This window comes from Onychomys torridus, chromosome 5 (genome assembly GCF_903995425.1).
Source record: "Onychomys torridus chromosome 5, mOncTor1.1, whole genome shotgun sequence".
Lineage (NCBI taxonomy): Eukaryota > Metazoa > Chordata > Mammalia > Rodentia > Cricetidae > Onychomys > Onychomys torridus.
In genome coordinates, this window is record NC_050447.1 from 119447312 (window position 1) to 119464454 (window position 17143).

General features: G+C 43.5%; 1 protein-coding gene across 1 annotated transcript in view; it reads left to right on the forward strand.

Moving 5' to 3' along the window:
- Positions 1 to 17143, forward strand: part of Stmnd1 (stathmin domain containing 1) — a 216179-nt gene that overhangs the window by 60457 nt on the left and 138579 nt on the right. The gene's annotated exons all lie outside the window — the stretch shown is intronic.

The window sequence follows — 17143 nt, forward strand, 5'->3', positions numbered from 1 at the left end:
TCAGGTGTGCATGAAGGGAGGGGCAGTGTGTGAGAGACGAGTCACCATTTTGTAATCTCTGAACTACAAATTTCGACAAAGCAATTGTTACATTGCAAAAATATTACTTTTTGCTTATACAGAAGACATCCTTCATACTTGGAGCTTAGTTACTCTGTATAAAAATTCCTGGTAAATTATTTGCTCTTGTTTCCAGTTGGACAGTAAATATTTGAACACTCATGATTCCCTCATTAAGGGCTTTTCTAGCTCTGTTTATATCACCAAGTGGAAATGCCTTTGGCCACAGAAGATGTAGTTAGCCCTTTCAAGATCTTGACAACCAACGGTTCCAAAACAAGACTTAATTTTACTCTTGCATCGAGGATACAACTTCTGAAAAAGATGACACAGAGATCAGCTAGTCTTCTGAAGGGGAAAAATGATCTGTGGTATCCTATAATCATAGTGTGGAAAATTCAGAGAATTAGTCATGTTCTTGTGAAACTAAGAATAATTCTTATTTCTTTCACCCCCAGACACGTGCCAGTAATCTAAAGATGAGCGAAGAATATCACTTGTCCCCACTGCATTCCTCATCCATGAAACATTGATGTAACAAAAACATAGCAGTAATAGTAATAAAGAGTACAGATGTAATATGTAGTAATAGTAATGAAGAGCACAGATGTAATATGTAGTAATAGTAATCATAATAAAGAGCACAGATGTAATATGTAGTAATAGTAATCATAATAAACAGCACAGATGTAATATGTAGTAATAGTAATCATAATAAAGAGCACAGATGTAATATGTAGTAATAGTAATCATAATAAACAGCACAGATGTAATATTTAGTAATAGTAATGAAGAGCACAGATGTAATATGTAGTAATAGTAATGAAGAGCACAGATGTAATATGTAGTAATAGTAATGAAGAGCACAGATGTAATATGTAGTAATAGTAATGAAGAGCACAGATGTAATATGTAGTAACAGTAATGAAGAGCACAGATGTAATATGTAGTAATAGTAATGAAGAGCACAGATGTAATATGTAGTAGCAGTAATGAAGAGCACAGATGTAATATGTAGTAATAGTAATGAAGAGCACAGATGTAATATGTAGTAATAAAGAGCACAGATGTAATATGTAGTAATAGTAATGGAAAGCACAGATGTAATATGTAGTAATAGTAATGAAAAGCACAGATGTAATATGTAGTAATAGTAATGAAAAGCACAGATGTAATATGTAGTAATAGTAATAAAGAGCACAGATGTAATATGTAGTAATAGTAATGAAGAGCACAGGTGTAATATGTAGTAATAGTAATAGTAATAAAGAGCACGAACAACATAGAATTGTTTCAATCAATGAGAGACCACATATACAGTGATGGACCTCTAAGACTGTATTGGAACTGGAAAATTCTTGCAACCTAGTGACATTAATATCACAGCACACTGCATCACACATGTTTATGACCATGCTTGTGTGAGCAAAACCATCACTCTGGCTGGGCACTGGTGGTGCACGCCTTTAATCCCAGCACTCGGGAGGCAGAGCCAAGAAGATCTCTGTGAGTTCGAGGTCAGCCTGGCCTACAGAGTGAGATCCAAGACAGGCACCAAAAAAAACAAAACAAACAAACAAACAAACAAAACAGCAAAAGAAAACCCCACCACTCTGGCACAAATATACACAATGAATACTGTACACATACATAGTACTTGATAACGGTAACACCCATCATTTCAGGACAGTCATGGCAGGAACTCACACAGCGAGCCGCATCACATCCACGGTGGGAAGCAGACCGAATCTCATCCACCCATGCTGCCTACCTTCTTGTGCTCAGCTTCCTTCTTTCACTGCTGTACAGTTCAGAGCCAAAGCCAATGCAATGACACCACTTGTGTTCAAGGTGAATCTTCCCAACTCTGTTAGCAATCAAAAAAATCCCCCACAGACATGCCCATAGGCCAACCTCATCTAGATAATGCCTCATTCAGACTCTCTTCCAGGGTGATTCTAGGTTATGTCAAGCTGACAGTTAAAACTAAGCAGCACAATTTCTTTTATTGAGAAGGGAAGAAAATAAAAGCTTACTGTAAACACACTGTGTGACACTCCAGTAGACTCTTTCATCCTATGTTTGTGTTTACAGTGTGTGTTGATAGCATCATTCTCTGGTGCTTGATTGAATCGCATGTTTTGTTCATCACGGACCCTAAATATAAAAATCCACTGCTAATGTTGCTAGCAAGAGGTCACATGCAGTAATTGACCTGGAAATGAAATTTAAAGTGATTAAGGGCTATGAAGGTGGAAAATCAATGGTGGTTATTGCTCTCCAGTCAAGCATGCCCTGGTTCACAGCTACGATCTTGAAAAATGTGAACAAAGGGATTGGAGCTATTTGAGATCTGATTTGTGGCAGGCAATGGAGACTGGAAGCTGGGCATGGTAATCCCAGCACTTGGGAGACAGAAACAAGAGGATCGATGTTTTGGTCATCCTTGGCTACTTGAGGAGTTCAAGGCTAACCTGGACTCTCCAAAACCCTATTTCCCAAAACTAAAAACTACCTAGAAACTCCATACTAAACTACTAAAAACTCTATAAAATTTGGAAAACCTCCAAAGGCCTGGACTGAAGACCAGACAGAAGCACAGCTCTCTCAGAAGAAAGACCATCAGGGCCATTTGCTATGTTGAAACTGGGCCCAGCCACAGTGTTGTGGTTCCAGGTTGGTGTGAGCTAGTCAAGGAGTGGTATTTGTTGACTTGGTGTCTGAATAAAAAGTGAGTCTCCTGGAGCTGATGACTTTTGGACACTCTGGGCAAGCTGACTGTAGAAGGGAACTACTTGTCAGAGCAAGATCTTCAGTATGGATGATGCCTCTCTGTTCTGGAAATGGAGGCCTGAGAGCAGCACCATCTACATGGAGGTAGAGTTGGTGGCCTCTTCAAGGCTTTAAGGCAAGTTAAGAGTCTTCCTTAAGAGCAGTGTTGTTATAAGTTGCAAATCAAGGCCCTTTGGGACCTGGCACGGTGAGGATACCAGGACCTTCTAGTGTGACCTTCCATTGTGTCAATACACACACCACTGGTGACCTTCAGGAACAGAAAGTAGTCAAATGCAATCCATCTCCTCTTCTAGGTGCCCCAACAAATCACTAAGCCAGAAAAACAAGACCATTTGGAGAACATAGTTTTTGATATTTTGCTTGTGTAGATGTGTGTACACAAGTTGACTCCATGATGTTCCCACAAGGAGGTTAACTGCCTGATGATGCATTTCAAATTCAGGAACATGTGACTATACTCTTGCCTTGCTCCAGGCACTTATTCCAAGCACTTTGCATCTATCCACACCTGTGAGGTGGGGACTCTTAGTCTCATTTTACAGGTGAGCAAACTGAGTCACAGAGGGTTTAAGTCTTGGCCAATCAATGTCAGAACTCAGAGAGTCCAGCTACAAACGCTCAAGATCGCGATGCCTTTCCTTTGAAGTTTGCCAGCAAGCCTAAACGCTAGTTTAGAAATTCCCAGCGGCAAGCTTGAGCTTGCTTTTAGAGGTTTCGGGGCCACAGCTTCCACTCATCCACACTGCTAGCTTGCTTCCCAGCAACTGCGTACCCCTGCAATCTTTATAACTGATGTGTTCACTTGGATCAGTCACTCTGAATTCTCACCAGCATTTTGGCCCCAAATGTCCACATGACACCGGGCAAGGCTCGCGGCTATGCAAAGTCCCGAGCTAGAGCGACCTTTGTTTCTTCCCTTCACACCCATCTGCAGCATCTGTCCAGTCTTCCGACTTACTGTTTCATAGTGCTGCTTTGGGCTCAGTAAGTCTCCCAGATATGAAGCCTGGCTCGTTTGCCAGGGCTTGTTTGCAAAGGCCAGTGCTGTTTTTAGTACAGTGCCCTGCTCAGAAACTCCCCAGGGATCAGAGGAGAGGCGTGTGCATGGAAATCTTTCTCCACACATCACCAATCTAAGGCATAATCTGTAAGCACGCATACACAATGCATCCAAGGGTCACCGGTTTCCGCCCCTACTTCTGGAATATCAGAGCTGAGAAAAATATTCAGAACCTGAGCTGGGCTCTCGCCGCCGCTGAAGCAGAAATTTCAGGTGAGCACTGGATGCGCAGAGCGGAGGCAGTGACCTTTGTGATTTGCAGTGTTTTCATTCTGCAGCTTGCACGGCAGGGACCCTGACATCAGAAGCTCTGATGGCCCGAGGCTGTGTTGGAGAGAAAAAGAAATAAAGACAGCCTGCCCTACTTCCAGTTTGTGTAGTAATCCATGTGCAATAGGGAACCAGGGCCAGGCAAGAATGTGTGGATGAGCGACCTCTAGTGGCTATAATTGGGAAGTGCTTCCCTGCTTTGAAGGCAGCAAGATGGGTTTTGTGTGTCCATCCTCATCTGCTCTGCGTGGTATGAGGATTTAGAGGAAGTATAAACAGGCAAACTTAAGGAGCTTATCCTCCAGCCTGGAGAAGTCAAAAGAACACACGGTTTCTTTATTGAGTTGATTGTGTAGGAACTTATGAGGGTGCAAAGTAGGTAACCCGGGAAGCTGAACCAAGGCGGACAAAGGAACTTCAGAGAACAACTCGAAAGTCATCATTGCATAGGAGAATAGGCGGGAGAGGGAAAAATCCCCAGAGACATGAAACAGAGATTTCAAGCAAAAAGGATCAGGTTGTCTGAGGATCAGGTTGGGTTGCCTGTAAAGTTTGGGAGCCAGGTATTCCAGGTCAGTACTTACAGTCTCTCTCTCTCTCTCTCTCTCTCTCTCTCTCTCTCTCTCTCTCTCTCTCTCTCTGTCTCTCTCTCTCTCTCTCTCTCTCTCTCTCTCTCTCTCTCTGTCTCTCTCTCTGTCTCTGTCTCTCTCTGTCTCTCTGTCTCTCTCTCTCTCTCTCTCTCTCTCTCTCTGTGTGTGTGTGTGTGTGTGTGTGTGTGTGTGTGTGTGTGTGTGTGTGTGTTCACACATGTGGGTGCTCTGTGACATGCTTATGGAGTTCAGAAGACAAATTACAGGAATTAGTTCTCTTTGTCCAGCAATAAGTCTGGGGAAATAAGGTCATCAGGCTTGGTGGCAAGTGCCTTTACCGCCAGAGCCACCTCACTCATGCCCTTGGGCTCTTTGTGAAGCACCCTCCTTGGATCTTCCCTGTGTAAAACTATTGTATCTCCCATCCTGGGCAACTCCTTTGTCCCAAATGTATGTGTGACCCATTATGTTCCAATGACTACATCAGGAGTTGTAAACTCAACCCCACCAGGGCTGAACAGTTGACACAGATGCATGAGACAGACCACAAGAAGGATTCGGGTATTTCAAGAATGCTAATAATTTTCTGCTTTTACTGACATTGGCCAGCCTAGAGTAATAAGCACAAATGGAAGAAGCTATGGGAAGAAAAAAAAAAAAAAAAGGAGGATTAAAACCTGAGGTGGGGGGGGGGTCCCTGCAGGCTTTACAGCCAGCAGAGAGGAGAGTGAAGCTTGATTTAGGTTGATTGGTAGCTATCACTGGTTCAAACTTCCAGAGTCTGACACGACTTGGTTTATTTTAACCATATTTAGCACAGCACAATTTTGGGGAAAAAAATTCTGTTAACAATGAACTCAGTCCCAACTGTACAACGAATTTAGGTCATGTTTACATTGAGATTCTTTACAAAGTCCATCTGGCTTCTTTCATAAATTGGGTACTGTTGACTCAGAGAGAGTGCCCAGGATTTAGGGTCTAGGGAGAGTGACTGAGGGGGAAAAGACTTCAACATTTTTGAATTAAAAAATCTTGTGACAAATCTTGTGATTTGAGGATATTTCTTGGGTTTGGTGTTTGTATTTCTTCTTTATTATTTTATTATTTATTTATTTTTATTATTTATTTTATGTATATGGATGTTTTGCCTGCATGCATATCTGTGCACCAGATGTATGCATAATGCCTGTGAAGGCCAGAGGAAGGCATCAGATCCCCTGGAACTGGATGGAGTTACAGACAGTTGTGAGCTTCCAGGCACGTGACAGGAATCAAGCCAGGGCCCTCTGGAAGAGCAGCAAGTGCTCTTAACTGCTGAGCCATCTCTCCAGCCCTGGTCTCTGTATTTCTTTTTTATGAGAATGGTCATGAGAGTGTGTTGTATAATGGGTACACTAGGAAAAGCCCAGGAACCTTTGCTCCTGTTCTAGTCTTCCTCTTTAATAAGGTGGGGTTTATTTTCTCATCAGTAATATTTGCAATCTAGGTGGGCGGTGGTGGCGCTGGGCAGTGGTGGCGCACACCTTTAATCCCAGCGCTTAGGAGGCAGAAGCAGGCAGATCTCTGTGAGTTCGAGTCCAGTGTGCTCTACAGAGCGAGTTCCAGGACAGGCTCCAAAGCTATACAAAGAAAGACTGCCTCGAAACACAAAATAAACAAATAAGTAAATTTGCAATCTAATGAAAGTCTGTTTGGCTCCTATGTTCTAATTTCTAACCTAACACCTAGATCTAGAACGCTACAATTTTTGTTCCCCTGTGAGAGATGATTCACGGTCACCTATCCTCCCTCTACTCTGAAGGAGTTTCATCTGTGTACCGGCTGCCTGTGCACCTCCAGTTGAGGTGCAGCAGCACTGTCTTCAAGCTAACCACACAGCAGAATGAACTGGGAAATTTTGCAACAACACTTATTTTAGGCCATCGGGCCTCATTCTGAGTATCGTGAGGATTACCACAGGGATGGCAGGTTCTAGGGTGGAGGAGTAAGAACCACTCATGTAGACAGAGGAAGGCTTTCTGCCCAGCCTCCAACTTGTGAGACTTCTGCAGGGTCAAGCTAAGCCACAGTGGAAACAAGACACCCAACACTATATATGTATATTTATCAAGACACCTTTTTTCCCCATTTTCAACCAAGCAAAGGAAGTCAATAAAATCTGAATAATCAGAAGCCAGAACAATGTACAAAGGCTGTGTTGCCCAATATATCCAAATGCTGTCATCAACCCTCGTCAGCCTAGCTGGAGAGCCAATGTTCCTGTGATAATCAGGCACTGTGGGCTAACGGGACAGGCTGATCCTGCTACACAATAACACATGGTCACAAATTCAACCTACGACAATACCGTCTTTATTTTACATTGTGATGGTTGACTCTTCATGAACATTTTTACATTCATTGTAACTTTCTCAGATATTGAATTTAAATCTTTTACCTTAAGTGCTAAATTTTTGGCCAACCTCTCTCTCCCATTTAAAACCCAAAACATGCCTCATTTTATCCTACCTTCATTCTAGACCTGAAAGTGAGTTCAAGTGGTCTCTGTTTGGGCAAGTGAATTACCCATTTTGAGCCTTCAGTCATTTATAGGGTTGATGTGATGGATTGCCAGTGCCTACTTTTCAGGCTATAAATAAATGAGGTCATGTAGTGAAGTTGCTAGCACAAAGTGGGGGCTCCCTCATAGGTGCTAACATAGGTTGGCAAATATTCCATACAAAGGATATGTAATGGTTGCCATGGTTTCCACTGGTTGGTTTATTTCAAGAAAGCTTGAATTTGCTGGTTGGGGTGTATCAAGGATTGGCATTCATAAGCCATCTCCAGCTAGGGTTCTAGGTTATGGGTGTTCAGTCTCTTATATAGAACTCTATCCAAAATATTCATGTATTATCTCCAAGTAGTGATTATGTGTGACCTGTGTGTGTGTGTGTGTATGTGTGTGTGTGTGTGTGTGTGTGTGTGTGTGTGTGTGTGTGAGAGAGAGAGAGAGAGAGAGAGAGAGAGAGAGAGAGAGAGAGATCTAATGGGCATTGTTGTTTTAATCTTTGCTATACATTAGATTCTGTGAAGTTTTAGTTCTAGTTGGTTTGAAGAAGATCTACAGACTTAAAGAAATAGAAGGCTGCTTTTCTAGATCATATTTTAATGACAGTGAGATGGAGCTGGAGGATCATGTTACTTTAGGTTCTGATAAGTGGAAACAGCATGCAGATCTCCCCCCCCACCCCGTTTCTCTATTGGAGCAAGCTCTCAAACAGGCCTGACTACGGGCCTGGGTTGATGGCTTAATGAGTCGAGCCCTTGCCATGCAGCCATGAGGACCAGACGTTAGCTCTCCAGAGCCCACAAAAAGCAGTGTGCTAGTCAGCTGGTCTGCAACCCTAGTGCCTGGAAAAAAGATGGAGATGGTGGCATTCCTAGGCAAGCTGCTTCCCTAGACCAGCTGAGTCAGTGAGCTCCAGGCTCAAGTGAGAGACATTGCCTCAATATATAAGATGGAATGCAATTGAGCAAGGCACATAACATCAACCTCTGAACTCCCCACACATGACCAAATACGTGTACCTACACATGCGCACACACACACACACACACACACACACACACACACACACACACACCAATAAAATCAGGTAAAAATGATACAGGATGTATAATGATGTGTACTGGGCCAGGTGCAAAATGAAAGCACAGGACCCCTTGTCAAATAATCATTTATAATTTTAAGACAGCAAAGAACTGAGCCAAATAGGGAGTCCTTCTGAGCACAGGGCTGCTCTGCCTTACACTCATGAAGTTCACCCCAGTCCCAGAACAGGCCTAGAATGTGGTACATTCTACAGCCGTACTCCAAGTACCACCAACCTTCTGTGTCAGTGGTACCTTTCAGTGTCTGTGCTGTTCTTTCTGGAAGCCACAGAACTCCATGTGACCACTGAGCACTTGAGGTGTGGCTACTCTTACTAAAACTAGAATGTTACTGACTTGCAGTCACATGTTGGTGTCCCATGTGTCTTGTGAATTTCACGTTGCCTGGCACAAGTTGGCTGTCAACTTTGCCCAGCAGGTGCCTTTTTCACTTTTGCAATTTGTCAACTTCTAAACTGATGGAGAGCTTCACATCCAACAGATACCAGGCCAGATCTTTTTTATGCTTTAATTGAACTATTTAACTGTTTCTTCAATCTGACAGGTAAAGCTGTTCCAAATTGTTTCGTGGAAAAGAAATGGCTTAATCTGGGAAATAATTTTCTGCATTAAAAAATTCTTTTTAATTGACTTCAGACAATATTGGCAATTCATAAGTTAAAAGTGTCTTCTCTACTTTCACAGGAAATGATTGACAGCTTTTAAGTGCTGTCTGTCTTTTCCACCAAATTGACTGACAGCCTTCCAGCAGATGCTCTTCCTTACAGATTGGAATATGACTTGCTCTCCCTAATGGGAAGGCTTTCAGGTGTCTGGCTTCTCCTCAGGCACTTAACCCTCTGTGTACAGACGTGATGTGGGTTGATGGAACGACCCTCAACTAGAAGCAAAAACTTCCAGCTGAGCCACCAGGCTGCTGTTAGGAGACAGAGACACTTGGATTCTGAAGGATTGTTTTTCTTGTTCTGGATTTGAGCTGAGGGAAATATCCACATTGTGAGTCTCCAGAGGGACCTTACTGATTTCCAAATTCTGTTCAAGAGTTTATAGTTTTGTTTTGGAATAGGATTAGAAGGGCGTCTGGTGAGTGAGAGGGAAAGAGAATGAGGAGAAACTAGGCAAGGAGAGGGAAAGGGAAGCGGGGAACAGGGTAGAAGATGGATAGAAAGAGGAAGGAAATTAAAAGAGAGAAATGAAATAGAAAGAGGAGGAGGGAGGGAGACATGAAAAGGGGGGTGGAGAGGAAGATCTGAAAATTCTGGCCTCTGAGTTCAGTAAGAAAAATAAGGAGGTGCTACCAGAAGGTCAGGAGATGAGGCCTATGCAAAGGGGATCAGTTAAGATATGCAGCCCTGATCCAGAATCCCACCCTGCAAGAACTTACAAGTACCAGACAGAACAACCCTCAGTTTCTACAACTGGTTTTTCCCACTGGGTCGGCAGTTAGCCCATGACTCTTGACATCAAACCACAGTGCCCAGAAAGGATTACACATTCTCCTATGGGTCACTGGTTGACCATTCCAGGCGACACTGGAAACAGACCCAGGAATCTCAGTGAAGTTAGTAGAGCAGAGAGGACAGTGAGCAGAAGGTAAGGCCAGACACAAGTGTGAGATCACCTGGTCAGATACTTTGGAGTAAACAAATATTGCTAAAGCTTTATCCCCTGCAAATAGATCCCAGATGGATGAAACATTTATGTGTTAAGAGCAAACACAACCTCAGACTGTAAAAGTATTGGGGAAAGAGTAGAATTTCCGGGTCAGGAGAGTGAGGTATACTTAATTTGAGCAAGCACTGCTAGGCTATTCTCCTGGATGGCTGCATTTCCCTTTGTCAAAGCAAGAAGTGTTCCATGTCTGCAGATCTGTAACAGCACTCACACTATCCGACTTCTGGTCTCTACCATTCCAGAGACATGCAGTATTAATAGTGCTTTAAAATGCAAGTCTCCGATTAATGAAGGAGTTTGAAGATCTCTTTACATACTTGCTAGCTTGAGACAGTTCAATTCTCATATATCTACTTCTCTATTTCTTTGGTGATTCTATATGTCTCTTATATATTTTAAGTATTGGACCCTTGTTGTTTAGGGCACTGTGAACCAACATTTCTTCCTTGTCATCATTTGACTTTGTCTATGTCTGTCTTTGATGAAAAGAAGTCCTTCACATTGATACAATTAAGCTTCTCTCCCAAAGACCCACAGGTGTGTTGACTATGGGGTTGGGGAACTGGTAGTGAATAAATACCCATCTCTAGGAGATAGTCAGAGTGTGACAGACATACACCAAGGGGGACTATTTTAGTTATTTTCTCACTGTAGAGACCAAATACTTGAGCGAAGCATCCTAGCAGAAGAGAGCTTTATTTTATCCCATGGTTTTGAATGATGGGAATGTGTGTGGTTAGCTCACATCTCAGTGGCCAATCAGAAAGTAGAGACCTCAGACTGGAGCCAAGGTTGGATATATAATTCTCTAATCCCAGTCCTACAGCCCTGGCATGTCTACTAGCTAGGCTCATGTCCAAAGGATTCCAAAACAGCCCACCAGCACAGGACCAAGAGCGCAAATACTTGTGCCTATAGATGACACTTCATATTCAGAAGGTAATGAGTAAGAAGAGGTTAGGAGACATGGACTCAAAGTCTAAATGAGTCTTCGTTGTTTGTAATTAATCACCATGTAAACCAGGATAATTGGCCATAATCTTGTGAGAATTCTCTTATCTCACCGAGCACCTTGCTGTAGAAGGATGAGGATGACAGGCACATGTTACCACATAAGGCTTTATGTAGGTCCTGGGTGCCTGATAGGGGTGGAGGAGGTGGGTCTGAACTCAGATCCTCAGCTTGGATGTCTTCATCTGTCACCTGAACACAGTGTTTGCACCAGGCATTAAGCACCTGTCTTGTATGGATAACCAGGCCGAATTTCCCACCTCCTCTGAGATAGGTGGTCTTTGTCATCCTCATTGGACCAACTAACCACACACCATTAATGGAAGGTGTGTGAAGCGTCTTGCCCCATGCCTGGTTTATTTGCAGTACCATGTAAACACTATCTGCTCGTCTTGCAATGCAGCCCCTCAGATGGGTGCTAATCAGCAATATCTCCAATCTTTTGTTCCCGCCGATCATGACAGTGCAGGGGTCCTGGGCTACCAAAGGCAAGCGGAGCAGAGATGCCTGTTCATCAGGCATTTAGCCTTTCTCTAGCTTGGACTTTCCAAGTCACTCACATCCCTATACAGGTCCTGTATCTTGAGGACGAGAACCTCGGTGACACATCCTCCAGCTAACCCTGAATATCTGTGTTCACACAGACTTAGTGAATGGGGAATTTTTGGCGGAGGAGCTGAATCCCAGCTGGGCACTGCCTGCCATCCAGGCTTGGGACAAAGCTTCCCCAGGTGCCAAGCAGCTGCTTTGGAAAGAAACAACAAGGGGTGGGTGGGACTTGAGATAATGAAGAGCTTTGGGTCCTCCCAGCCTGGGCGCTTGCCTTGGCAACAGTTCTTGCCCCTGTTCTCTTTTGAAAGGGAATTGTGTCTGTTGGCACTAGGCAATTATCATTTGTGAACATTTTTTTTCCTCTTATGTCATGTCAGAGGAACACACACACACAAAACTTCCCAGTGAAGAGTGCATTCAGGAATTACAGGCGTGAGTCAATCTAGTTTTTAAAATGATGTTGCCATCTAAATTCTATTAACCCTACAATGCAATCTCCCTTCCACCAAAATATTGCAATTTCCTTCTCTTTTCACTTTCTTTTGCTCCAATATAATTTGATTTTTGCCCTCTTTGGAAGATATATAGTAATCGGGTTAGGCCATCGTCTTCTTTGGTTTGCCCTTACAGCATTTTCCCTTTCTATTTCAGGCCATTCTCTAGGTCTTCCTTAATCCACTTTCTGCCCAGTGAATATCCCAAGAAGAACTGGACAAAGATAAATCATTTCGCCTTGGAAACTTATCAGGCTTGGGGTGAGGGGGGCGGGGAGCAGCCGCCTTCCAGAACTAGAAAATCATGTTAGCCTGAGGTACTGGGTTTGTTTATTTCCTTTATCTCAGGGATAAATTTCATTGTGAAGGCTGGGTCTGACTGAATGGCCCAAGAAGTCCTGAACATGAAGAAAGTGCCAGAAATAATAAAGAAATGTGTTTGCTATTGCAATAGTCCAAACTGGGTTTCAGAAGGGATTATATTTGGTTTTTATTTGGGGGGAGAGAGAAAGTGTGAATCATATAGGTTTTAAATAATGATTGTGCAACCTCAGCTCTTTCTGAGGGTATGCAGAGTTCTTTGCCAACTTCAGAAAGCCCAGAGAGTAATTGATTTAACAAGACTGAAGCAATATTGCTTCTTCTGCAACTTACGGTGTAAACAAATATTTCCTCTTAAAACACTTCTGATGTTTGATCTGATAACATCCATTGAATTGCATGAAAACAGACACACCCATGAAAGAAATCTGACCTGCTTTGGTTCCTTCTTTTTCCATGTCTAACAAAATGAAGAACGGAATTATGAATCAGAATGGGGCAATGGAAATCAGGTGGCTTGCTTACTTGCTCTCTCTCTCTTTCTCTCTCTCTCTCTCTCTCTCTCTCTCTCTGTCTGTGTGTGTGTGTGTGTTCATGTGTGTGTGTGCTCACATGCACATGCATGCATAAAGGCTAGAGATGAATTTATGGTAGCCTTTCTCAGGAGCTACCTGCTTTTGTTTGCTCAGAAGAGGTCACTTACTGGGATGCGGGACTCTCTCATAAGGTGAGGCTAGCTGGCCAGTAAGGTCCAGGGATGATCCTGTCTTTGTCTCCACCCCCAGATCTGAGACTGCAAGTGTACACTACCATGCCTGGCTATATATGCAAGTATGTCCTCATGCTTGTGCAGCAAGTGATTTATGGTTAAGCTATCCACCCAGCTTTCCTTCTTTTATACCCTGGTGACATCTTGACTTGAAAGCAAGGGCTTTCAGCCTGCAGGACCTAGTTAAAGGTCATCCTTTAGGAAAGGAAGATGTAGAACAGCAGATAGTCTTTCTTGTCCTGGCAAGTTTAGCCCATGCACAGTCAGTTTAAGGAAGGGGAGCACTGTGTTCTAGACTCACTCAAAGAGTTGTTGATTGGGAAATGCCATCACCAACCTAGGCATCCACTGGCTCTGCAACCTGGTCAGCTCATCACCTTCTGCCTGCTTCTATGCTGGTGTCCTTACCCACTGGAGCCCCACGGTGCCTTGGCAAAAGGCCTTGAAATTGGGTGGTCTCACAAGGTAACTTTCTGGTAGGAAGTAGGTTACAAACTCCATCGCTGATAGTCCCAGCAGTGTGGCTTGGGAAAGACTCCATTAAGAATGACTAGGCATGAATCAATGGACCATCCCTGCGATTCAAAGGTAGAGTCTCATCCCAAGAAGAATGGGGCTAGGAAATAATCATACAGGCCCTTCAGCAGAACGTTTAATTCCTTGGAAATCTTAAAATTAAGTTGACCATTGAAATAATGTATAGTTCTGCCTTGGCTAAGCATCAACCAACATTAACCATCTTTCTGTATATGTATGTATGTATGCATGTATGTATGTGTATATGTATTTGTGTATGTATGTATCTATGTCTCAATAGCTATTCTCTATATGTATTTGTCTGTCATCAATCATCTATATCATCAGTTATCTATTTCCTATCTGCCTATCATCTAGCTATCATCTATCTATTATCTATCTATTCTGTTGTGATACATATATCCAGTTAATACATTTTGCCAATATCTACACTGTATTTACATGCTTTGACTTAGCAAGACACTGCCAGGATAATTGAACTCAATTTTTCAATGGGCAGGGTTGTTCCAACAAAACGTATTAGTAATCTTGGTCAATTAGCCTATGAGGGCCATAGAGAAGATACTTAGCAATGGGAGCTGAGTGGAGAATATGAACTCTTGTACACTTTGTGAGGCAAGCATAGATGTTGTTCGAATGTATCTCATTTGAAGGCAATATGCCTTTGAATTGTCAAGCAGGGGAAATGTGAGTGTTTGGACACTTGTGAAGGGAGTGGATCAGTGTTGGAGAAGAGAGGACGCCAAGAGCAAGGAGAATGTGCGGTGTGGTAATGGAAAGGCCGTCTCATCTGGTGTTCTTAATGCAAATACCTAACGGGAGGAGGATCGTGGAAGCAAATCATTCTTCCTGTTCCTCTTACCCCAACAGTCAAGCTGCCAACCTGTTGTTACTTTAAAGTAGGACTTTTCTTTTCTTCCTGTTTTTAGCATTATGTTTGAACACTAGGGGGCTGCAATAATGTTCTGGTAAAATGTGCTGAAAAGGAGGTATGTGAAGCCTGGGTCCTTGATCACAAAGAATATTTGGAAATCTTTAAAGTACCTAGAAGCAAAACATGAGACATACAATGATACTATGACTGGTTGATTGATTTATCAAGTATTTACCTTAAGAAGCTTGGCTATCTTTGTTTAATAAGTGCCTGTCTATTTGCTTGTTCAAATAGGAATTATTCTGTTACCAAAATTATCTGAAACCAGTGTAATTCACTCAAAGGCCTTCATGGAGACTTCACTCTGCTATCCATCTCTACAATGACAGAGGACGACCAGGGTGCTAACGCCATTTGCTACTTGTGAAATAAGCCAAGGGAAAGTCTTCTGCTGCGGTGATATGGGATAGTGCTTTAATTTGCCCAAAATTCAAAGCTGGTAGTCTGTCTCTTTAGATCTTAGAATGCACGGAAGTGGAAAGTCTAGGCACACACAGATGACATCCTACCTTGATTTCCTTCCTTAAAGAATGAAATTAGACACTGTGGGAAGATCTTGCTAGAAAGAGAAGAGAATCAAAAGGAGAGGGCTATGGAATTCTAGGTGAGGTCCCCATTAGTCCTATCTCCCTCCTAGAAATCTCCTTCTGGGGTCAAGGTGATGGCTTTCTCCCTGGATCTCAGTACATGCAAGTCCATTCCAACTCAGTTTGTACACACACACACACACACACACACACACACACACACGAACACACACACACACACACACACACACATGCACACACACACACACATATGAACACACACACACATGAACACACACACACACACACACATGCACACACACACACACATATGAACACACACACACACATGAACACACACACACACACACACACACACACACACTGGCCATCATCTCCAGATAGGGAAGAAAGGGAAGAGAAGACAAACTGAAGAGGAGTGAGGTCAAGAGTGAGGCAAAGGGAAACCGAGGCTACAAGAAGCAGAGGAGGCAGCAAAGACGGAGTGAGGAAGGACTGGAGGACACTGGCTGTGGACCCCTGTAGTTTGGATATAAAATACCCTCGTGAGTTCATATGTTGAAACACTTGCTCCCCAGCTGGTGGCGCTGTTTGGGAAGGTTATGGAACCTTCAGGGGGTGGAGCCTTAGGGAAGGAAGTACTTCATGAGGTGAGGGCTTTGAGGTTTTATAGCCTGGCCTCACTTCCTGTTTCCCTCTCCCTCTCCCTCTCTTTCCCTCCCCTACCTCTCCTCACCCTCTCTCTTCCTATCCCTCTCTCACTCCCCCTATCCCTCTCTCCCTTCCTCTCCTCCCTCTCTCTCTCCTCCCCCTCTCTCTCTGCTTCCTGTGTGGGTAGAACAGAATCTGTCTTCTTCCCACTCCCACCACTATGCATTCCCTGTCTGTCTGTCTTCTTCACCCTGTTGGAACTCTGTCCCTCTGGAACTCTGTCCCTCTGGAAACCCTCTCTTCCCTAAATTGCTTTTGGTCAGGAAGGAAGCCAGGACAGGTGTGAGACATGTTGAGGACATGGAGGGAGACTCTTGTCCCATCCGTCTTTCTGACTGTTGCTTCCCGTGGAGACCAGACTTTGGGGATATGCTATGTTGGTGGGAAATATCACGTCGTCCTGGAGTTTGAGTAGAGTGGAGTGAAACCTGGGAAGGAAACGGGAGAGGAAAGATCAAGGCCAAGAGGGAAAGGACGCTGCCGTTCCATGCTCGCTCCTGTGCTTGGCTTGGCCCCTTGTTTACCCTGCGCGGGATGTGATCATGTGAGTAAGCACCGCGCATTCATCAACCACTGCATGAAAATTGAAATTACTCACCTTTGAGAAGGATGCATTTGTGATGGAGAAATAAAACGACCATGTCCATTCATCAGAGGCTGCTCTGCAATGGATTTCCAGCTGGTTAACTTCTAAATAACAAGACATGCTATAATGAAGGCTGGAGGACACTTGAGCTTGGCTTCTCCTGCTATAAAAAGTGTCAGGATCTTCACTTTTATTAACGTTGGAGGGAGGCTCTGGATATAAAGAAATAGCAAATGGTGGCAGTGGTCCTTCATCTGTGTGTGCCAATAGCTGAGAAATCAATGGCAGGATGTAAAAACTAAATAAAAATAAAGACAGACCAATGTAAAGGGGTAGGGCATAGTGACAAGAGTCTGGTAGGAATTGTGTAAACATTGCATCGGGATGAAGATGTCCTAAGAACTAAGGGAAGTATGCCTCCCCTTCCTAGCAAGGGATATGACCAGCTATCAGACCCTATGCCACTGAAATTTGGACCCTATCTTGAACAACCCTCCTGTGATGGTCTGGCTTTCTGGAGAGCCATGCTAACAGAGGCAAGGGGGTACTTATCAGGTGAAGGCCAATGCCTGAGCT